We start from the raw sequence: 24,984 nt of genomic DNA, 5'->3' as shown, positions 1-24,984 counted from the left end.
TTATTTGAAATTTTTGTCCATTTTTTTTTTCCAACATACTGAAATTTGAAAGATTAAAATGTTTTGAGGAACACAAATCGAAATTAAAAATGCTTAGATAGATAGATAGATATTGTTAGTATAAAAACTATAGATTTTAATCATTTTTGAAACTACGTGTGTTTTAAAAATATTCTGCATGCATTATTGTATATTATAATTAATAACCAAACATGTTAATTTACAAAATTGTTATGTTGAAGATACTCATCTAGATTTTATAAAAGAAAATTGTTCCTATTTTCTGAAAAGTCATTTCATTATTCAGTACATTCTTTTAAGCAAACAATCCAAAATTTATTGTGAATGATTCACTTGTGTGTGTTTTTTTTATTATTCTGATTGCTTTTTGTCTGTTGTTTTTAATTTGTATGTTTTGTGCTAGCCATGGCTATGGAGTCATTTAAAAATCGACTGACTCTAGCAAGTCTGACTCTGACCAGCAGAAGACTTATCAAAATAGGCCGAGGAATTCTGATGTCATCATGTGACCTCAGAATAAAAGCTTCAATAAAAAGTTCTAATAAAGATAGAACATAGAAACTTTTTATTTCAAAGCTAAAAGACTTCTCTAAATAATGACATAGTCAATATATAAATATGTATTTAATAATTTTTACTTTCCTGATTGTTACATATGAGGGAAAGTGTAACAATCAATCAAAAAATGACTCCCCCTTCTGAAATTTTTACATTTTTGGACTCAGGACGTCTTGAAATGTCAAAATATGCAAAAGATTTAAGGTTTATTTTTCTGTATGTATGAATGTTAGAATGTCTGTGGGAGACACGATTTTGTTCACCCTGTTTGAGGCTTAATAACTTCTGTGGTTTTTGAATTAGAGTCAGATGGTTTAACACAGGAGTTAAGCTTCAAAGTGGTTGAACTAAATTGTGTCCCTCCCCACATCAAGAGTTGGAGTCAGTGGATTTTTCGCAATGCTGACTAAAACACTAAAACTCCACAGTCCTGGTGCTAGCACACTTTTCCCAAAGACACTTATCACATTGGCTTAAACACAAAACAGAATGACTTTGAGACATAATTTGCAGAATAATTTTGTATTTATGATATGCATTTCAGACATAACTCTTCAGTCTTAATACATAGATCCTTTTTAGGATTTGTAGGCATATGCATACACGTTATTAATTTTATAATAAAACTTTACAACATATATACACACAGGGACTGGGCTACCATATGGGCAAACTGGGCATTTGCTCAGGATGGAAAATTTTCATAAATTTATGCAAAATTTTTAGGCCTGTTTTTAAATATTTTTTTATTTTTATTTATATTACATGGCATAAGTTGAATATTTGGTTAAAGGAGCAAGGTGTAGCATATCAAAACAAAATATTTTTCATTTTATGTTAGGGGATAAGGACATCAAATACATATCTTGCCCCAGGCAGCATAAACTCTGTATACAAACATGACAAAATGCCACCAAATAAGAACATTTTAACCAGGATGTAAACTTGAATGAAACTATATTGAATTCTCACAGTACAACTATACTCTAATAGAATTTACTAACAACACCCCTTTTACAGATCTACATTGCCTTTGCCTTTCTTTTGCTCTAGCTCAATGTTTGTGCTAATTTTTTTTCTCTCTATCAGTTAGTAATTCTTCCAAGATTCATGTACTGTACCTGTATTTTCATTTATTCTTTTATTATTTATCTTTATAATTTCTAAATGTTCAAATAATTTTCTTTGGTTTTTTGGACTTTGGTTCTCAAAGAAGTTTGATAGTACAAGAATATTAAATAAAACAATAAAAGATTTAATGTATTTCCATGCAAATAAGAGCATGCTCTTACATGTGAAAAATGCTTGTTTTTGCATCTTGGAAACACATTGTTTGCTTTGCTTATAAGAGCATACCTTAAAAAAAGAAAATGCCAGACTCGTTGACATACAGGCAAAGCTATCCACATCCTACAGGAAGAAATACCTTAGTAAAGATTCCTCGTGTGTCAATGATCAAGTCACATAGCTTTTTAATTTGTATGGTAAGAATTGCCTTGCATTTATCTATATGCTAGTGGCATGGTTGCTAATTTAGGAAATTTTACCCTAAATTTAGATGTTTTTATTACTCAGAATTTTTTCAGGATTTAGGGTATATTTGTTTTTCCTACAGTTAATAATCTAGGAAAATTTAGTAAATGCTACTGTTTGCAGTAAATACAGAATGTTGTATAGAAATTAACTTTTCCAGAGTATTGGTTGCAAATTATGTTGTTTCCGTACTTTTAAAATAACTATAATTTTGCTTGTAAATTTATTATTATTATTGCTTGAATTTGGATTAGTAACTTAAAAGTTTATTGCAATTGCTGTAAAATCAGTTCTATCACTCTGATGGAAAACACTGAAACAAACTAAAAAACATTAGCTGAAAATAAGCCTTCTTGGTTCAAAAGGTTATCTTCTGTTTTCTTGTATTTTTTCATGAAAAATAGTTATTAAAAAAAAATAGATAAAAACAATATTATTGAATTGCATAGAGTATATGAAAATATCAAGAATTTAATAACTTAAAGTAATATAACTGAATAAATAGCAATAATGGTAAAATACAGAAATGATAGCAGACAGGTATGACTGCTAAGGAGGAATAAAAAAGTTATCAAATTTTATTGCTTTAGGATTCATCTGACGAACTAATGACACATTTAAGTGTTGTGACTTCCCATCAACAAAATAGAAAATAATTTATAATATGCTTTCTTAATTTATTTTATTTCATTTTAATTCTCCACTTGAATTTGGCCCATTGATTAATAACTACTAATTTAGGATAATCTATGGTAAATCTTTCAAAGTAATCCTGAAGAACTTTTTGACAACAGAGGGTTTAAATGGTTTGATTGTACATCACACCACTTAGAAACAGAGTAAAGCCTTAAACCAAACCAGTCAGTCTACCATTTTTATTCTTAGAACTAGTGAATGTTTTTAAGTATTTGCAGGATATTGTACTGATTTTGCCTTATTTATACAGTAGAATCCCAGAAACTTGACTCTCAATAACTCAACATTTTGTAAAACTCCATCATGTTGTCCAAAAAATAGAAATACATGTAATCTAATTATTACCTCTATAATTTAATTTATTTGATCCTAGTGTTGTCATTCTTTACTGGTGACACTTGATAATAGCATAAATTGTGTGTGTTAACAAAGACTATAAGCTTTTTTCCACCGTGCCACTGAAAAACGTCACACTTCTTTAAATTCAGTTCTTGAACTTAATTGAAAAACTAGGACATGAAATGTTGCTACAGCAGTCAAAGTGCTGCTTCTGCAATGATTGCTTCTTTGATAATAAATATTTTCACTTCATTTCTGTATAAAAATAAAAATAATATATAATATATATATATATAGTCACTATGCTATCATAAATTATTTGAATATTTCTTATATAATCTATTGCTTTTTATTGCTTCAATAATCTATAATAACTGAATTGCATCATGATGATGATATGTTAAGAATGTGAACAGTTTCATGTTTTGTAAATATAAAATTTGATATTCTTATCAAATACTTGTCAAAGTTTGTTGATTAAACATTTTATTTTTGCAGCATTAAAGCTTTGATAATGCATTATTGCATTCTGAAAAACCACTTGATGATAAACATTATATAGCTTGGAGGGTATGAAGTTAGGCATGTATGAAAAGCAGCAAGTAATCTCTAAAATGTTTTCTTGTGTTATTGAATTAATGTTTTCATCTCATACATGTTTACGATTAGTTTTAAAAACAGACTACAAAGGTAAATGTTCTATGGCCATTAACAGGGTTCTCTAGTAGGTGTAGTGCAATGTAAATCATGCTAAAGTCACTGAGTCATTTTAAGGATTTGTGAACTTCCTATCAAAATATAGTTTTTCTTCATAGCAATGCAATTAAATTTGTCTAATTATTTTTGTGTGGCAGTACCATTGCTCATAAAGTGTATAATCTCAAATATGTTGATTGCATATGCTTGCCTTTACAGATCTGGGAAAATGGACAGTGTTTGTTGTGATTGGAAACCTGGGAAGTGGAGGTAGTGTCAGGCCTAGTCCTACTACTGTTAATGTATTTATATGGTGTATTGAAACTTAGACCATTAAGTGCACTATACATAAATATTATGTGCTTATAAACAGTTAATAAATTGACTATTAACTGGGTATCCTAAGTAGCCTGCCAAGTTTTAAGAGGACATCATGAAGAATCAAAGTAAATTTTTATTTATTTTTTTTTTTTACATATCTTGCTTGAAATTTGTGCCAAATTAAGATTACAATCAAGACCATGCTTTTTAAGTTTATAATTTTACACACAATTTAACCAAAAGATATTATAGAACTAGCTCTTGTCATTAATGTTAAGTTTCCAATCAGATTATTATGCTTTATGAAAACAAATTGGAGTTAAAAATAAAACAAATTTTTTGTTTTATTTTTAACTTTCAAAATTTCTCCTTAAATTTTTGTACACCAAAGTCAGATATTTAGCAAATTCTATTGTCTAATACTTAGATTTAGGGATTGAAAATGTAAACAAAAAGCTATGATTTAATCCAAATTTGACTTCATTAATAAATTATAATCTTTCTTTTCTAGCATGAAAAAATTAATATCCAAAAAGTTTATCCAAACTTTACAATAGTTTAATAATCTTATTATTTCTATGTTCACTATATTACTAAACATTTATTGTTAACTGAATAATTCTTAAATTTATATCTTCTGAGAGATTTATTCTCCTTTTTTTTTTTTTTAATAAAAACCTTCATACTTTGCTGTAAATTTTAAAATAAGTAATTGATGATGATGCTATCAGCACAAGCAGTTTTTTGTTAGCATCTAATGGATTTTTTTCTGATTAGCCTTGCAAACTGATTTCCTTATAAATGTTAGTCTATTTATATGCTGTTAATTATTGCATTATTGATATATATTTTAATATAGTGAGAATTTTTATAGAAGCATTACTAATGAGTAATACTGCAAATCTTTAAACATATTAATGGTAACTAATATTTTAAGTGCAATTAAAAATGTTAGTTTCAAGTTTTATTATTAACTGTTTAACAATCTTCATCAGATTTAAACCTCAGAACAAATGAACAGAATAATTACAAATTTAAAAACTTAAACTCTATGTTCAGTGTTCTGTCATTCTGTAGTTTGTAATTTGTTGCTTGCATGCAGTATTATTTCATTGTAATTTTTTAAAATTTGTAACATTCTGTAATCTTTCTTCTGAGGTTTGAATCTGATGAAGATTGTTAAATAAAATCAAACATTGCCTTTTAAATTTCTGCTGTGTTTAAAGGTTTGGATTGTTATTCATTATTTTCTTTTATCCAGATGTTATCTGAATAATAATTTTTTATTGTAATACTACAGATTTGCAGTCACAAATGACAATATGTAATGACAAATGCTGTGTAAAATGAGAGCTCTAGCTTAGCATGGTTTGAATGATTTAACTAGTGTGCATGGTCAGCAAGAGCTGTAGATTTAAATCCCTATTCAGAGCTGTTATTTCCAGTTTATTTTAAATTTTATTAAATTAATAAATAATAACCAAAATTATTATTAGCTTTTGGCAAAATAGCAAAATTGCTATTATAAATTTATCAATCAAATTAGTAAAAAAAACTAAAAAATAAATACTGTAAATAGTAATTTTCATAATTAACGTACTTTAATTTTAGTAATAGTTTACTTACTTTAAAACATCTAAATGCACAGAATGTTAGATTTTATATTGACTTATTCATATTCAATTAATTTATTTTAGAGTATTTAAAAATTTTTTATGGTTAACTTTCTAACAGATGTTGTAATTCTAATAAAAAAAGTCAGATCTTTGAATTTGTATTTGGCACTTCAGTCCATAATTTGAGATATAGAGGTTTTGGGTGAAAATTATTTGAGATAAACATGGAAAATATATTGAATTTAAACTGAAAATGCAGGGGGGGAAATAAATTTTAAGATAGAGATTTTCAAGATAAACATGTTTAAGATAGATAAATTCAACCCTAATAATAATTATAAAATATATAAATTTTCTCTTAATGAAATAAATCATCTTCAAGCATAACAAATTATAATTTGTAATGCCTGATAGTTCACTTTATTCTAATTTCTGGCATATTTAGTAGTAGTAATTTTAATGATTTTTCTTTTTATTTAACATTATGCACATATTAGCCAAAAGGATTGAGAAATTACATATTCTTAAGAATATTCTTTTAGAATTTAGTGCTTAACTAGACTATTACATGTGTGTGTATAAACATCACTAAGCCCAATGTATTAATAATAAACCAAAAAATTGCTGTAATTAATCTGGCTATTTTTCATTACTGTTAATAATTAGATATTAAGTAATTTGGTATTAGAGGTAGATGTTAGGCACCATCTCTTATTAAAATCTATAATTATAACTTAATATTATTATTAGTGAAAAATAGCCTGATTAATTATTTATGGTGATCGTTTTATTTATTATACTATTATGATATATTAGAGCAGGGGCCACCAAACTATGGCCTGCAGGGCGGATCCGGCCCACAAGGTCAGTTCATCCAGCCTGCTGCCGTACCATGCCACAAATGAGCTAAAATATAATTATTTATATGGAAATATCATAGACTGTAGATAAACTTATACTTATTTTAATTTTTTATACATAGGAAGTAAAAATGCCAAAATTGGTCCAATCTGGTTTTTGCATCTGACAGTAATATGATATTTAGGAAAATCGGTGAAATAAAAAAAATCTGTGGCTTTTTGTCACTTTGGATATCAGAGTGCTCTTTGTGTAAGTACCTGCAATGAAGTTTCTAAGAAAAGTGATTACAAGCTTACTGAAGCCATCTTGTTTGTGTATTAGTAAATAAATATATTGGTCGTGTTTATTATTTGTGTATTCAGTATATTGTATTGAACAAAATGGTTATGCAGCCTGCACTCGTCATTCTCTCAGTTATGTGGCCCACTGTGAAAAAAGTTTGTTGATCCCTGTATTAGAGTATCTTTTATAATAATTTTCAATGTGCTAATATCCTTTCATATGTTTCAAGTTTTTTATACAAATATAGTATAAATTATTACTTGATGAAAATAATTTATTATATCTCAAATATTAGATCAAAACTTGAAAGTCTTTAAATTATCAGCATGAATGGAAAAGTCAATAAAAAAAAATTTGATAGACAATTTTGTTAGTTGTCTCTGATGAGCCAGGAGGCTCAAAAATATTCATGACTTAATTGGTAAATTTTTTTTGAAGAAATATATAAATGATTTTTTATCAGAACTGTATTAATATATGTTAGCCACATGCTGAAATTTGCCATTTCAAGAAGTGCTAACATGTGCTATAACAAACATTTGTTTTATAATCTGTCTAGTTTTTCTGGTCACTTCTTGAAATGTTAATCTAGTTTCTGCAGATGTTGAAATAGTTGTATATTTCAGCATCTGTCTAATGAAACTAAGCATTTCATGTAATGTCAAAAGCTTACTAGCACGTGGTACAAAACAAAACAGTTAAACATTTCTATACTATAACATGCAGATTTTTGGGTACTGGGTACATGTCCTCAATGACAATTCTTACATGTTTTATATATATGTATAATTTTTACAAAAATAACTATGTACTAATAAAATTATAAAATTATTTTGCTAAAATTTATATGTATGTTTGTATTGTGTGTGTGGTGTGTTACTATATATATATAATATATATATATATATATATATATATATATATATATATATAATTTGAGCAGAAACACTACTACATTTCATTCTTAATTATTTACTTTTGTTAGTTGAGAGTGACTATTACTCAGTCTTGATGGGGGGAAAACAAAATTCAAAACCAAGCTTACCATCCAAAGTCTGTCTCCCTGGAGAACACTCTAGTAAATATCAGAAGAGTGAAACTTTAAACATTCAGCTGTTTATGCCATATGCTAGTAAGCTTTTGACATTACATGAAATGCCTAGTTTCATTAGACAGATACTGAAGTATACATCTGTTTCAACATCAATAGAAACCAGATTATCGTATCAGGAATTGAAAAACTAGACAGATTCTGAAACAAATGTTTATGCTAGCACTTCAAGAAATGGCAAAGTTTAGCTTGTGAGTATGAGACATTTAATACAATGAAAAAATCTAAGAAAAATTTATTCATAGCAATGTATTTTTGATTTCAAAATCATTATAAGAGAGAGCAATTTTTTTTACAATAACACACACAGATTTTTAAAAGTAAATAAATTATGATGCAATTAAACAGATTACATATTTTTGATCAATTTGACTATTAACTTATTTGATAAGAATTTTTTTAAATATGATGATATTCTGTAAAACTCAAATACATGTTTAAGCTTAAAGGTAACTGCACAGTTGGATGGACAGACTTTTGGATAAAGCATAAATCTGTCTGCATTATTTGTTAGTAGGGACGTGGGCACACTGGTGGGCAAGCAAGAGGACAGATTTCATGGGAGGAAGTTTCACATTCTCAAGAATTTTTGAACCTACAAAGTTGATTAAACCCAGGTACCTAGCTATCAAAACCTCCTAGCACTTCACTTAACAGAAATTGCTATTTTTTCTTTGAGGGAAACACTTCATTCTTTCTTTTGTTCTAAATTCCACTCAATCTGCCAAATCAGTCCTCAAGTGTGCACACACCAATGCAATTCTATCCATCTGCCTAGGGGTGCACTTATGCATTTACTTTAATACTTTATAATAAAAACTGACATCTAATATTAGTTATTTGCATGTTTTTATGAAGCTATTTAATATTCTAGATGCAAAGTATACTTTTTCAAAGATCAAATTAGTTTTTGTTTTAAATTTTTATTATAATTCTTGTAAAAATTTATATTTAAAAACATTAAAATACTTTTTTTTGTTTCTCACACACAATGCAGGGCAATTTCGCAATCACTTGGCTTCCTTTCATCTTTATTTCAGTTGATACTTTAAAATATTTATTCAAAAATTATTAATTATTTAAGTATTTCAGAAATATTAATAAAACATTTAAAAAGTGATTTTAGCAAGATTGTGTTTCTGTAGATAAACTCAACAACATAAATACTCATTTAGAATTATATTGATTGATTGAATAAGAACAGTGTTAGATATATTGTATTGTGATGGATAAAGAAACTTTTGAAAGAATACCTGAATTTTAGTTTTGATTTATATTATTCTAAACAATGATTTTGTGAAAAGAAAAAATTTGATTACATAGGCTATCAGATCGTTAAAACGAGCATATGAAATTGTTTGGAAAATCTGAATAAAACATAATATTTAAGGTCTTCCTTATTAAAATGTTTTATCTAATAAAATGAAAAGATGCCATTGTTTCTAATGTATATTTGTTTTAGCATATGGTGTAATTCTGTTTTTTAAAAAGTTGATAACAGTTTTTCGTGTTTTTAAGCTTCTTGGGTTATTCACTTCAGCACTTAAACAAATGTAAATAAAATCAATTTTTAATTCACTTGTTTCTCTGTTAGGGGTTATCAATTAATTACATGTACAGTGTAAGGAGGAGGGTATTGCAAAAGGACATCATTGTACTGTACATGATGGGGATGGTTCAAGGCATTGTCTACATACTTTTTTTTTCTAGTATTAGTACCATACAAATTTGTTGTTAATAAACTTACCTACTAGTCATGTGATCAAATTATCTTTAAAAAGTTCTGTAAATATTTTCTAAGTCACTTCTTTAATATTGAGGGGGCCATGAATTTTTGTACACATAATTAAAAGAAAAGAGGTTTGTAAAAATTACATTGTTGTACATAATTGAGGAGGAATCAAAAATTATTCAAAAAATTTCACTTGTAGTTGATGGATGGTCCCTTACATAAATATTAAATTGATCAGCTCAAACATTTTGTTTACACTAAAAGTTAAATTTGTTTAGAATTAATCATGTTTAATGTTAAACAAGTTTAACTATTATACTATTCACAATAATTGCAATTAACTTACTTAAATTATTTTCTGTCACGTTCCATGATGACCAAATTTATCAAATCAAATAATGGTAATTGATAAACATTACTTAAAATACAAAATCAGTTTAATGTATTTAATCCACAACGTTTCAATTTTCACAAACATGAGTGTATATATGTAACACCATGAAGGAATTGTGCAAATTGAACCAAACTTACAGGAAATGTAAAGTGAAGTAAGACATGCAAATGATTAGAATTACAAAGTGATTGTGGATGCATGAAACAAGAAACGGCTCCTTATCAGCCACTTGTTCTAGGTATATAAAGTACTGTAAAGATGCATTGAAATTCATTTATCTTCCTCTGTCTGCGGTAAACGTTTCATTGGTGGTCAATATGTCTCGTCAAAAGCGGAGGAAGCCATACCAACAATTAACAGAGTTTGTATGAGGCTGCATCATTGGTATGCGAGAGGGTGGATTTTCGTATCAAGAAATCGCAGCTTGTACGCAGTGTAATGTCACAACAGTGATGCGTGTTTGGAAGAAATGGACAGAGGAGAACCAAATAAGGCGAAAACCTGTCAGTGGGGCAAGCAATAGCACAACAGCATGGGACGACAGACACCTCATTTGCATGGCTGTGATGGACCGTACAGCGTCCTCTTGTGTGTTAGCGCAACGTTGGAGCATGGCTACAGGTATTTTGTTGTCTAGCTCCACAGTTTGTCGCTGTCTGCTGCAGCATGAACTGCATGCAAAGGTTCCTCTATGCAGGATTCCCCTCTCACTGATTCACAGATGCCTTCGACTTCAATGGGCTCAGCAACACAGCACGTAGCGTGCCCAGTGGTAACAAGTTGTTTTTTCCAATGAATCTCGCTACAATCTGCAGTACAATGATGGAAAAGTACATGTCAGACGTTACAGAGAGGAACGTCTGCTCCCACAGCGTGTTATCCAGCGTCATACCGCACAAAGGCCTGGCATCATGGTGTGGGGAGCTATTGGGTATAATTGTCGATCCCATCATACAGGTATTGTGGGCAACCTCAACAGTGATCGCTACATACAGGAAATTGTGGAGCCAGAGGTCCTTTCCCTTGTTCGACGCATTCTGGGTGCTATATTTCAGCAGGATAATGCCCGTGCACATGTTTCTCAGACTGCACAAGCCTTCTTCAGTGCACAACAGGTTTTGCTTCTTCCATGGCCTGCTTATTCCCCAGATATGTCGCCCATCGAGCATATCTGGGATTTCATTGGTCGGCGACTCGCTTGTACAGCTGGTGGGGCACACAATAAGACTGAACTTTGGCATCAAGTCAAAGCCATTTGGAATGCCATTTCCCAGGATTACATTCAGAACCTCTATGATTCAATTCCACGACATGTACAGGCTCTCATCGCTCAGTGTGGCGGACACACAAAGTACTGATTTCCAACAATCTTTGTTTTTTTGTCTTATAAATTGATCGTTTATTTGTACCACTATCAGTAACATGTGGAATAATTTCATTAATTTTTGACAATTCCTTCATGGTGTTGCAATTTTCACAAACATGAGTGTATATTGAATTTATAATTCTGATGAAAACAGCATTCAAATTTCTAGATATCAAAATTATATTTATGAAGCAATAGAAAATTAATGCCAGCACATTTGGTTTTGTTATTCTGTTCAATGAGAAAGCTTGACTACTCTAAGTTTAAACTTTCAAATTAAACAAGGTTACTGACAATGAATGACTGTGGTTTTAAACTTTTAATAGATCAGCTGATCTATCTGTTCAACTAGTTTAACAATTTAAAATCATTGTAACTTTTCTAGTATAAAAATACTATTAAGGAGCTTTAATTCAAGTAACATCAATGTAGAACAGAAACAAATGCTTTTAATTATTAGCTAATTAAAGATTCTGAGTGCTATTTATATCTATATAAATATAAATGTTGAAATTAAAGTGCTATGTTAAAAAGTTGATATATTGTACATTTACGAAAATATAAATTTTAATAAATTTTACTATATTTGTAAGCAGTATATATATTTGTAATTTGGTTGAACAGGATTCAGTTGTATTTTGGGATTATAGAGTTTAGCTACATTTTATTTTAACCTAGATAATGTTTAGTTAAGTAACTAGCAGATGAATATTATTGATTTATTTAAATTAATTTATTTTTTATTAAAAGAATATTAAAATGTTGTTGGTTACACTAAAAGTCAGATAATCAAAGCTCAGATTATCTAGTTAATAGCATTTATTTTACTAAAATAGAATAGTAAGTTCTATTAATAAGTTTAACAGTTTTCTATCTTATGTATTCTGTTAATTTGTTTTAGAGAATAAAATGTGTGAATTAAACATATTTGATAAAATTGCATTGATATATTTTTTAATTTATATTTCATATTCTACTTGAATTATCCTATTATTTACATATATTATATATTAATTAATAGTATATTAGGTTTTATTTGTTAATAAATATTATTCAAAAATGTTAACATTAGCTAGGCATTACTTTATAGAAATTAAAGAACATCAAGATCAAGACTAATTGATCCATATATGATTTGACTTTAACATTCTCTTACTCAACATTGTGTAATCTGGATTCACAAAGTTATTAGAACATATAGTACAGTACATAAGAGCTTAGAACCAGGGGGATCCAAGGGGGTACAGGGGCTTAAGCCCTGCTCATTGATACAAACAATTGAAACTTGAACTTTCAAAGCATTTTAAAATACATTTATGATGGTAAATATGGTTTATCGGACTATCTACAATCATCTTGCACATGTTTAACAAGTTATTTATAATTTATTCAAATATTTTTCATTTTTGAGTTAGTTCCCTTTGAGTTCTTTTGGATCTGTCATTGCTTAGGACATTTATTAGAACAGTTGTTTTAATAGGAATTCTAAAATTAACATATTTCCAGGATAAATGTCTGTTGTGAAAAATGAAGTTTAAGCATTCCATTATATTTTAGTTAAGTATTCCATTATATTAATATAATATAATGTAAGTATTGTAATGTAAGTAATGTTAAGTATTCCATTATATTATATTAATATAATGGAATACTTAACTAAAATATAACAAGTTTTTTTTATAATGAGGAGTATGTTTTAGGATACATTTAGTTATGTATACTCTATTACAGTTTAATGGGCTACATAACTAAACTCATTCTTTAACATTTGACATGTTGCTGAAGAAAGAGTATGTTTCATCTATATGGAATCTAAAGTACGCATACATTCTAATCTTAATTTCTTTTCTTTGAATGAACACTGATTTAGGCAAAGAGATTATATTAAAGTATAGTTGAATTTTAAAAAATTAGTAACAAAATCATACATGCATTTATAGTTTTTACATAACAAATTACAACACAATTACTGTTTTAACATATGACCTTGGATAAGATTCAAGCTTACATTTTTCAGTAACATATCAAATGCTTTAAAATTCTGTAGCTTAAATATTAAAGTGTAGCATTCTATTACATTTTATTGTAGGGACAATTAGTATATGAATATGATTTTAAGAATATTGTATGGAAATTACTATTATTTTTATATTTTTACCTATTTTAAAATTAAGAGTTTTTCATATATTTGACAAGGTATCCAATTCAGAATCTACAGGGAGAAAAATATCAAGAACTGAATTCTGTAATTAAGTATTCAGTAAACTGCATGCATTACAGTTCATTCATGTTATAAATAAAATCTAATCTCAGTAGTAATCTAATGCTTGTATTTTTACTCCTTATAGTTTATGAAACTGTAAATTTGAATGAAAATGTTAAATAAGAAACATTTTTTTATTAGCTACAGATAGTTTTATATATAGACACTCTAAAGCTTTTTGTACACAAAATTACTTCAAAATTTTAATGCTCTATTACCCAAATATTTACTGTGAAGGTTTAAATTTTTTCAATTCAAATATGAAAAAATTTTAAATTGATTTGCTTAATAGAAATTAATAAACAATTTGAAATGAAATTAGTTGCTTTCTCATTCTATAATTTAAACATTTAATACATTTGTATATTAAATTCATAATCTTAAAAGCCCACTAGTGGCTGAGTAGATAAAACCACTGAACATCTGTAGTTGTCATGGATTCATGCCTCACCAACAGACTGGTCAGAGTTTTCCAGGTTCTATTCATGTCAGTAATGCCTAAAAGATCACCTTGAAGGCATTCTCTCCCTCAGCAGATTGCTTGTGTTGTGTTGCCTTAATCGAATAAAATCGAACTAGAATCTTAAAATATAAACATTTTGTTGCTTTGTGGATCAAATTGAATAAAACTTATTAAAGTGAAAGTTTTTTTTCTAATGTAATTACTTAAAATTGATTAAAATGATTGACTAAATATAATGTGATTGATTAACTGATTGAGATTAAATTTTATCAAGGAAAAATACTGCTGTAATTGATAGAGATTATTAGTTAGTGGATGGTTATAGCACTTTAGAGAGTAAATGGATTATTGTCAAGAATTCTGAAAAGATTGCATTGTCATAGAAGTTGAAAAATAGATAAGAATAAGGACAAACACCACAATGATGATATCTCAAATTACATTGATATAAATAGCTTATAGGTGATTAACATATTACATCAATGGTAAACAGCATTAAATTCGTAATTTCTGACATTGTCATTACCATATGTTTTTTCCTTATTTGTATTCCAGCTTCTTTGGCAATGCAATTCGTTTTAGAATTTCTGATGATCGTTTAAGCTTGAAAATCATTGAAGTTGACAATACTTTCAAGCAAGCATTTAAAAATGAATGCACAAACCTTAAATTGACCTTGCAGATAAGTGTACTTTTGGTTACAAAAGTTTACAGTACTAATAAACCTTCCTCGGGTTTATCCTTTTTGAAAATTGAATCTTTCTGGCCATATTCGACCTGTTGTTATAAGAGGTGTGCTACCTCTTATAACAACAGGTTATATAGGCACATAGACAATAAGCGCATAGGCTATTAATAAATACATCCCATTGGATGCTTAAAAAATTTTTGAATTTGAACTTTTATGCAAATCTTTTATGCATTTTATTCTAGAACCAGAAAGATTTCAATTTTTGAAGGGATAAACTTGAGGAAGATCTTTAGAAGTAGACTGAAAACATTTGTAACTGAAAGCACATCTATCTGCAAGGCCAATTTAAGATTTGTGCATTTGTTTTCATTTTTTTTATTATAAGATTAATTTACAAGCATTTTTATATTTTTTATTTTTTGTATGAATAAATGTTTGGTAATCTGAAGCAGTTGTATGTATATTCATTTAGCCTTGAAAATATTTGATCATTTTATTTATTAAAAGTTTAATAAACTAACACTTCTCCCACACCGGGTTGTATTTTTTATTTTATTTTATATATGGACCCACCAGTGGCCAAGCAGTTCCATTTCCTAAACACTGGGAGTCGTGGGTTTGTGCCTTGCCAAGGTCAGGCTGGCCACGTGGAGTTTTCCGGGTTTTCTCCACATCTGTAACATCTAAATAGGGGGCAGTTACCCTCAAAAAGACCTCACAGAAGGCATCTCCCTAGGCAGATTGCCCAAGTGTTGCATTGCCATAACTTATTAATAAAACAAACAATTTTATTATATGGCAGTTATAACTGACCATAATATTAAAATACAGTCAAACACCATGCACGCTTTTCTCAGTTATGTTTTTTGCAATTGTATGTTAAATATGATTTTTAAATTATATGTCATACTTTTTGGTACTCTGCAGCACTTTTCTCACTTGTGTTGTGTAATAAATTTTTCCACTTCAAAGTAAGTGAATTATGTATTCACACAGCTTAGTTCACACTGGTAACAAATTGCCAGCAATACAAAAGGCAGAGCGAATAATATCTATATGTAATTTAATGCCATTTGCAACAAATTTTTCCACTTTTTATCAGTGAGCCAATTTTTAGAATGATACTTCATTCTTTCACACGACTGGAGTTTTGACCAGAAGGAGATGACTGATGACTTTTCAATTTATTATACACATGATACATTTGAATATATAAAAGTAAAACAGTGCAAAATTAAGCCATGTACTTTTAAAAAATTGACCAAGTTTTGTTTGTTTCTTTTTTTGTGAATTTTTCATATACTGTACCAGTTTGTGAAAAATAATAAATTGAAACTTCGTTAAGAATTACATTTAAAAATTCAGTTGTAAGGTATTAATTTGTACTATGCTGTAAAATATAGCATGGTATATGATTGTATTCACTCTGGAAGCAATTCAAAAATGATTTCACGTGTATTTTTTTTTCTCACTTACACAATATTTTTCTCAGTTTCCATGAAAGACATGTAAATACCCAGCTGAACTCCATTTATAACTTTGTTGAAATAAAAAAAAAATGTTCTCAATAAATTTGTTCCTAATATTAATGTAGTTTGTGTTGTTTATAACTAAAGTTATTCTGTATAGTGTTAATAGAGAGGTTGTGGCCGACGTTTTAATTGCGAAAACATGAACGTCAGACGTTCAGCACCACTTTCCTGTAAGCCTAGACGTTTGACAATGGCGTTCGGAACATCGAGCATGATTCCACTGACGTTCCAACGTCATCGTCAAACTTTGTACACATTTTTGTGATGAAAACATCGACCACAACCTCTCTAATATAATAATCTTAAAATAGGTGACCATTGAAAATTGTGTAAGATGAAAATACAGTAATTGTGTAATAGTAATTCAATTTAGCTTTACTATAAGGCTTTTTCAAGTAAACTCTATAATGATTTTTACTTGAAAAAGCTATATAATAAAGTGAAAACACTTAGCATAAAATTATTATATTTTTAATATGAATTATTATTAAACACTCATATGTTTATAAAAATTTAATTCAAACCAGATTTATTATATTAAACGTGTTTTAATCAACTAATTGAAGAATAAGATTTCAATTAAATTACCCAGATATATTTTCTAATCATTCAAAAGGGTCTCATGCAGTGGTGATATTCAGCGGGTTCGCACAGGTTCAGCCGAGCCCGTTGTTAAAATTTTCATTTTCCCGAACCTTGTTAAACACACGGAACATTTCTCAGTGGGTTTGTTTTTTTTTAAAAATATATTAAAATATACATATTATATTTTGTAATATTACTAAACTAGGGCCTTATACCCCGTTTGCACCGAGCATTTCAATCTAGATTGTGAGCAAGATTGGGGACTATGTCTTGGTGCACTCTCTCTCGACCGAAAAGAGGTTTAATAGTGATTGATTCAAGAGAGTTCTTGAAAGTAGATCTAGTCATAAGAGAGATCCGACAATCTCACGTGCGCAAGATAATACAAGATGGCTGTGGAACACGTGTCGGGCTATGGACAGCGAAAGAAAAAGGAGAATGTATCTCTAGAGATGATGACATCTGTCTATAACGAGAAGTGCCATTTCGCGGTGAACAATTCCTCTGCCTAAAAAGAAAAAATAAAAAAAAAAAAGGTCGACAGCACTAATACACTATTGTTACCTGGTCTTCACCCAGGGCTTGTTACGTTCCAAATACGCCACTGATTATTAGATATATTGCAAGAAAAGGTATTGTATTTATTTCTAACCAAAACTTCCATTTCGTTTGTCGGTGATTGTCAGGGAAAAATTTTCTGCTAGCGAACCCTTTGTTAACTATTTCAAATATCACCACTGGTCTCATGTAAACCTTATGGGAAATGGGTCCTGATGGATTTTGCCGAATCTGATATTTTATAGTTCTAGCGGTACTGATCAAAAATCTCCATAAGCACAAAGTCAAAAAATTGACAGTTTGAGTTATAGAGTGATTAAGATGCAAAAATAGCTTGATTCACACATGTGAAGCCCTAAATTTTTTTTATTTCAAATATAAAACATCTCAACAGAGTTTTATCATCAAGTCTTGGTGGAGCGAGTCTCTTGCAAGAAGGATGCTGTTTGCTATGCAGAACATGTATTTACTAGTGCAGAATAAACCCAAACAGCATGAGGATCAAACTTGTGTCAATTGTATAATGAATGATTTCTCCACAAGGAAATCCAAATGTGCTGAATGACAATAACATTTGAAAACATTTTATATTTGGAAATGAAAAAGATTCATGCCTTACAACATGTGAATTATGTTATTCTTGCATCTTGGTCATTCTAACTCACTCCATTTTTTTACTGTGCCTATGGAGACTTTTGATCAGGATCACTAGAACTACAAAATATCAAAAATTTAGATTCACTGAGACCTATTTTATAAGGTTTGTACAGGGTCATTTCAGCTTACTACTTTGAAAAACTTATCTGGATCATTTGCTTTGATATAAAATCACAAATTCTATGTATCACTTTTATTAACTTTAAATCATTGCTAAGAATTGCCTAATAATGTTTCTTATAAAAGGATAACTTTTTAAATGAATGAGGCACCATCAAAAGCAGAAGTGCAAATTTTAAAAATAATGAAAATTAATTACATGACTCTTATGGATAACTTATTTTGATTAGGAAAATATTCTTTGAGAATGAAAATATTTTGTGTTAAGTATAGATTTTGTTCATATTGATAGATTGAATTTAATAACCTTTTTTAATTTATCAAATTTGTTTCTTTTTATTAACTTTAGCCAGTAAAAAAATTTAAATGCTATAGAATTAAAGAACCAATAGAAAAATAATTTATAAAATTTTAGAAAAATATTTTGTGAATCCTAAAATTCCATAATGCTGAAGAAATTTTAATGTTGAATTCACTAAGTATAAATTAAAATTCTGTGCTGACAATATTTTCACATTTATCTATTTAATGCTTGTAAAATACAGTGATCTTCAAAGATTTAATCTATTGGAATTTTTAAAATAGTATTTTAAATGGAAACCATAACACCATTGCTGTTACAAATGAAAAATTTATTTTATCTAATGTTTTCCCATCAAAATATATTTAGTTTTTTCCATCTTCTGTACAGAATCTTTAGATATAGATTTAACTAAGTTTAACAATTTATATGTATACAGGTTTGTACTATTTGAGAGCTTTAATAGAACTTCTATTCTTATTAATAAAAGAACTAGCTTTTTCATTGTTGTTCTGATAATTGAAATAAGTGATGGATGTGAGCAGCAGATGTTTTTAAAGTTTTTAGATTGGATGGAACATATCTATGCTGTAAGCTCATACATAATAGGTTTTGAATCTGTGCAATATACCTTGATGATTACAAAAATGTTAGTCATAACAGAATAAATACATTTAATAATCAAAATGATAATATAGTTTTAATACCATCATTAATTTATGATTGAAACATTGTATCATAATAAATTAACCTATATTAAATTATGAAATCATTATCAATTATAAAGAATTTGAATTTTTTGCTAATTTGAAAGCAATGTAATTTTTCTGTGTAATGCAAGAAATAGAAATAAGGAATACTGTCTACAGTGAGTCAAATTGATTTTTATGCTGCATGGAGCAATATGACTTACTTTATATTGTACAGTACAGTACTTTAATAATAATGCTTTAGACATACAAACATTAATAATTCATTTGTCAAGAAATTGGCTTTATGTATAAAAAGCATTTAGTACTAGAAAAATTGTTAATTTTATCATCAAAATTAAATAAATCAAATTCTAAAATTTTTCAATATTTTATTCTATTAAATATTTTTTAGAATTTAAAATATTAAATACAGGAGATTGCTTACTTAAAAACATTAAACTTATGAACTTTCAGATTTAGAAACAATTTGACCATATATCTAAAATTGAAATTTTTGGCAGATTATGAAGTTCCCTTTCTGCTCATGGGGTGGCATTGAAGTCTGTCTTTGGCCAATAATAAATAATGTGGATTTATTTCTATTGTGTATTTTCATTTTTGCGTGAATTCTGACATTCCATTGTTGTTAGCAAGGTAGCATTGACGTTGGTAACATTAGAATAACAGTGTTTATCACTATTGTTTGCAATTTTTATTAACTTTTACAAGTAGTGCTTCAAAAATGCACCCACAGTGTAATAGTAAATCTAACAGCAGAGATAAATGTGAGAAGTGTTGATCTATTACTATGGAAACTAAACTGGAATTATAAAACTAAGTGTTAGATGAAAAAACTGCATTTGGAACACCTGTTACTTAACAGTAGTGAGCAGGTAAATGAGCATAATGTATTCTGTTGAGTATATTGAAGGATCAAACACTAATAATACACGATTATTCTGTATACAGACATCTTTTCTAGATTAGTTTTAAACTTACAACAAAACCTTGAACATGTTTGCAAGTATGAGAACACCTGTTTTCTTTGAAATTAACAAATCTTTGTACATTGTTCTTTTGTTCATTTTTAAAATATCTTATTCAAAAACCTGTTAGAAAACTGTTCTAGAAATACAGCAAATTTGAAATGTAAACTAAAGACAATTCAAGTGGAGCTAAAAGTTTTTTCAAATAATTTTTGGTAACCAGAAAAAGCAGTAGTAAACTATTGACATCCTATTTAATATTTAACATTCATTTTTTATCATCAGTGTAATCTATTATTAAAACTAGAATAAAGTTATTTCTTAAGTTTTTTACTTTAAATATATATAGTGTATTAGATGTATCATATAATATATAGTGTTAAAATGAATATACAGTAAAATCTGTCAATTTGGACACCCTATATCCTGGACATTTCCATATCTTTAACACTTTCACTTAGAACCAGAGAAATCCCTATACATTTAAATGTGTATGATTACACTATATCTTGGACACCTCTCTGCCTTAAATTTTGGAAAACTTTTTGTGATTTAAGTTAGACATTTTCAGAAATTTCTCTCCAATTTTTTTTAACTGTTGAATAAGGTTTTAAAATTGTGAACGTGTTGAATCATACTACACGTTTCCAATTTTAAAATCTTATCAGTTAAAAGCTTTTAAGAAAATTTATAATAAATACTGTTTTTATGGAATTTGGATAGAGTTTTTACATTGCTGATCACCAATAACCTCAGGCATCATTTTTTCCTAAAGACCAGGGCTGCTAATTGGCTACTTTGTTGCCAAATTGGCTAGTTCAACATTCATTTTTGCAACCAAAAAGTTATGCTGGCAATTGCCTATAAATTTGGCAAATTTTTTTAACTTTGGAGAAAAAAAATTGGTGCTTTTGTTTGTCACTTGTTGGCATTTGTTGTTGAAAATGTTGACCTGTTTGATGTATTTAGCCATGTTTAGATGATTTCTTGGTTGCCATGACAATCTGTGTGATGTTTTGGTTGATGTTCAAATTTTGTATCATGAAAGAGACTATTTTTGTTATTGTGAATCTGAGTCATGTTTTAACTTATTTCTGAACCTACATCAGCCTTTGAGTGTAAATTGTATATAAATTTTTATTTTTGTCTGCTGCACAGGCATTAACATTGTCTTTTTTCAAGTCTATGGTGTGTATGTTGAGTGGATTCAGTCAGATACACAGTAAGATGGCTGGATAGTGAGGGACAGAGCCTGACATATCCAGAATGGACCACTCTCCCAGAAATTCATAGGTTTGATGACCTATCTGGACTCAATTTTGAGTCATTCAGAGTGATAGGCTGATGGCATATCTATCTTAGCGGGTCCTACTTTTGTGACTGTGACCATGTGTATAAAATCACTGAACACTGAACTAACTGGTCAAGGGTTTGCTTTTCACCAATGGGCTGGCATGTGGAGTTTTCCAGGTTTTCTTCACATGTCTAATATCAAAATAAGGCCAGTTTATCATAGGTCTTCCCAGTAGGCATCCCCTTTGGCAGATCACCCATATACTGCATTGTTATATTCCATTAAATTAATTGTGTAACTATTAGTCTTTCTCAAAGTATGATACAATGATTTAAAAGAGCCAAGCTGAAGCAAGATTAAATGATTGTGATTGTGTTCATCTTTAAAAAGTTAATACTGTACAGTATCTGAAGAAAAATCAATAAGTTGATAAAATTATTCACTCAACATACACATTTTTCTTGATACATCTCAGAATAGGCATATAATGCCTGCAAACCTAGGTTAATTTCCATAATTTAAGGACAAGAACTCTCTCACTCTGTATCTTGGACTTCTATAAACTAGACACAATCTTACTGAACCAAAGGTGTCCAACATAGAGGTTTTACTGTTGGAGATATGTATATGTCTCCAACAGTAAAACCTATATTTCTATATTTACATTTTGATATTAAATGTATATATAGAAACAGGATGGAAAACCTGTCTTTACAAAACATTTATCAAATGAAATGGCAAATTTCTTGAATTATTTACAGATTTATAGATTTTCAGAAAAGCATTTCTGTGTAAGTTGGGAGTTAACAGTATATGTGAACTTAAGGCATGAAAAGTTGTAATTATTTTATTTATAAATGTAACAAATGCTTAAAATTAATGTATTTAACTGCCATCATATTTATTTAGTAAGTTTGAAAATTCTTCTGTAGTATACAAAAGGATTGATCAAAAAAGTAATAAAAGTTGATTATTTCTTGTATAAATGATGCCAAATGAAATTAGTAAGCGTTAGTTTTGAATATAAATAAAATGGTATTGCCTGTAATTATGGTAAATTTGTGAAAGTCACACACTAGTATTAATTCAAGAGTCCTATTTTTTGAATTAATACTAAACTTCTATAAAATGAATGATTAAAAACTGAATATAAATGAAATAAGTCACTCTATTTCAAATATTTGTATCTTATAATCTTTTGTGCCTTTTAATTTTATCACAGAAGAATGAAAAAGAATTTCAAAACACTGACTAATTAATTCTTTCTAGAAAGAAGTAAATGAACTTTTTTCTTTAAAAAAGTATTTTATTTTCTTGTCTTAATTGCTGTTATTCTTTTATACTTTTTATTATTATTATTGTTTTTTTTCATAATGACATTTACATTATTATTATTTTTTTTAAAAAGTTAAGCTTATTTTTACAATTTGTAGTTTTATGTGATTAGTACTTTATATATAAATATGATAAATTTATATTTTTAACGTTAATAATTATAAAAAAATTATTTGCACAGTTCTTTGCATCTTTATTTAAATTCAACAAAAATATGACTTTTCGATAGGAAATCGGATATTTTAGTTTTATTTTCGAGAAACATTAATGATACATGTAATTTGAATACTGGAAGATATATGGTTTCAAATGTTCTGTTCTTTTGAGTGCCTTTTGTTATTTGATTAAGAAATAATTTTATGAAGGATGAACATCAAAATAAATTATGATTTTTAAGTAGTTTTTTACTAATACCCATTTAGCTAGATTTTTCTTAATAAATTTTGTATATATAGTTTACATATTCAGTCAATTCAGTATTAAAGTTTTAAGCCAAAGTAATAAATTTTTTAAATATTTGTGTTCTGGGATTACAAATCAATGAATTATTTAGAAAAGAGCAGTTTTTTAAAAGTGTAAATAGGTCTTTATGAAATAAAAATGTTTAACTTAAAAGCTAATACTTGTAAAAATAAATTAGTTATTTAATATGTCTTGTATAAGTGTTGTTATAGATGTATTAATGATTTATGTATTTTTCTTATAATTTGGTTTTAAGTTTTATCTTATTAATCCATATTTATTTTAATTATTTTGATATTATAGGATATGAAATTTATATGAACTTATATGATTTTTTTTTTACAGAAATAAGTTATTTAGATAAATAACTTACAAGTCACTAGTTTTTTTTAATCTTTAAATTATATACAGTTTGTTTTTAATGTAATAAACAAAATAGAATATGGAGTTTATTGCAAAACTTAAATAAACTTTCATTGTGATTTGAATCATATAGTGGCCAACAATTATTTCTGCTCTATTTTAATTTAAATATTTTTAATGATTTGTTCATGAACTCTGTTTTTTGAGGAAATTAATGCATCTGTATTCATGAATTTCTTTATATTTATGTTAATATAGTAATTTATAATTTGCATTACATAAGTGTTTGAGGAATTGCTTATCTGAATTTTTTAATAATTCAAATAGATTTATATTATTGAGATAGACAAGTTACATTTTGTAGAATTTGTCACAATGAATGTTGTAAATCTTATTTAAAATATTTCAAATTTTAGTTAATTGCATGTAAAACAAATTGCTCTTTTTATTCCTAGTGAGATGTTTAATGAATTACAAAAAATGATAAATTAAGTGAAAAAATTTACTATGAAACCTGAATGAAAATATATCATTCTTTCATCATAATAGACTGTAACTAGCTACACTTGAACTGAATATTTTTTTAATTCAGAAGTTTTAATTTTGTTGTTAGCAATGATTTTTTTTTTTTTTTTAATTGTAGTTACACTATGGTTAAGAAATTTCTTTTAATTATGTAAATTTCTAGAGTGCAGCAATAAATACATATGGTATTGTCAGGGCCCTCATTAGACCTAAAATATTCGGTCCTTTTGACTTGTGGATGATAGGAATGTGAGTAAGTACAAAGAATTAAAGCCAAATTCAAAACATTTATTTCCTTAAAGCCATTGATTTTCATATAATTAAATAAATATTTATGATTGAGTTTGAGATTGATTGATTGTTTACAATAATGCAAATTTTAATTCAAAGTATAATAATTCAAAGTATAAATGTGAATGTTACAAGATAAATTTTCTTCCTTCTTTCTTTCATACATTCAAAATACTTCAATTGCTTTCCATTTGGAAGCTGAAAAATTGATAGCCATATTAGGTGATTGCAACCAAGGCTTTTAGATTATCCTTTTTCAATGCAGTTTCATTAAGAGCACTTTATCCAATTCTCTGTGCTAAATGATCTTATATGAAGCATTGTTCAGTGGTAAAACTAG

The 24,984-nt window shown here is 28.1% G+C and overlaps 1 protein-coding gene across 10 annotated transcripts in view; it reads left to right on the top strand.

Annotated features, from left to right (window-relative positions):
* Nucleotides 1-24,984, top strand: part of LOC136985240 (brain tumor protein-like) — a 79,057-nt gene that overhangs the window by 40,866 nt on the left and 13,207 nt on the right. For 4 of the 10 annotated variants that reach the window (XM_067282488.1, XM_067282485.1, XM_067282483.1 and 1 more), the window contains one exon: nt 4,063-4,289. The exons of the other annotated variants lie outside the window; for them this stretch is intronic. The gene's annotated coding sequence lies outside the window, so the exon portion shown is untranslated. The remainder of the gene's footprint in view (nt 1-4,062; nt 4,290-24,984) is intronic. 10 annotated transcript variants of the gene reach the window in all.

This window comes from Centruroides vittatus, unplaced genomic scaffold (genome assembly GCF_030686945.1).
Source record: "Centruroides vittatus isolate TY-2023 unplaced genomic scaffold, ASM3068694v2 contig_956, whole genome shotgun sequence".
Classification (NCBI taxonomy): Eukaryota; Metazoa; Arthropoda; class Arachnida; order Scorpiones; family Buthidae; genus Centruroides; species Centruroides vittatus.
Note: the sequence above shows the minus strand (reverse complement) of the source record. Positions and strands in the feature narration are given on the sequence as shown.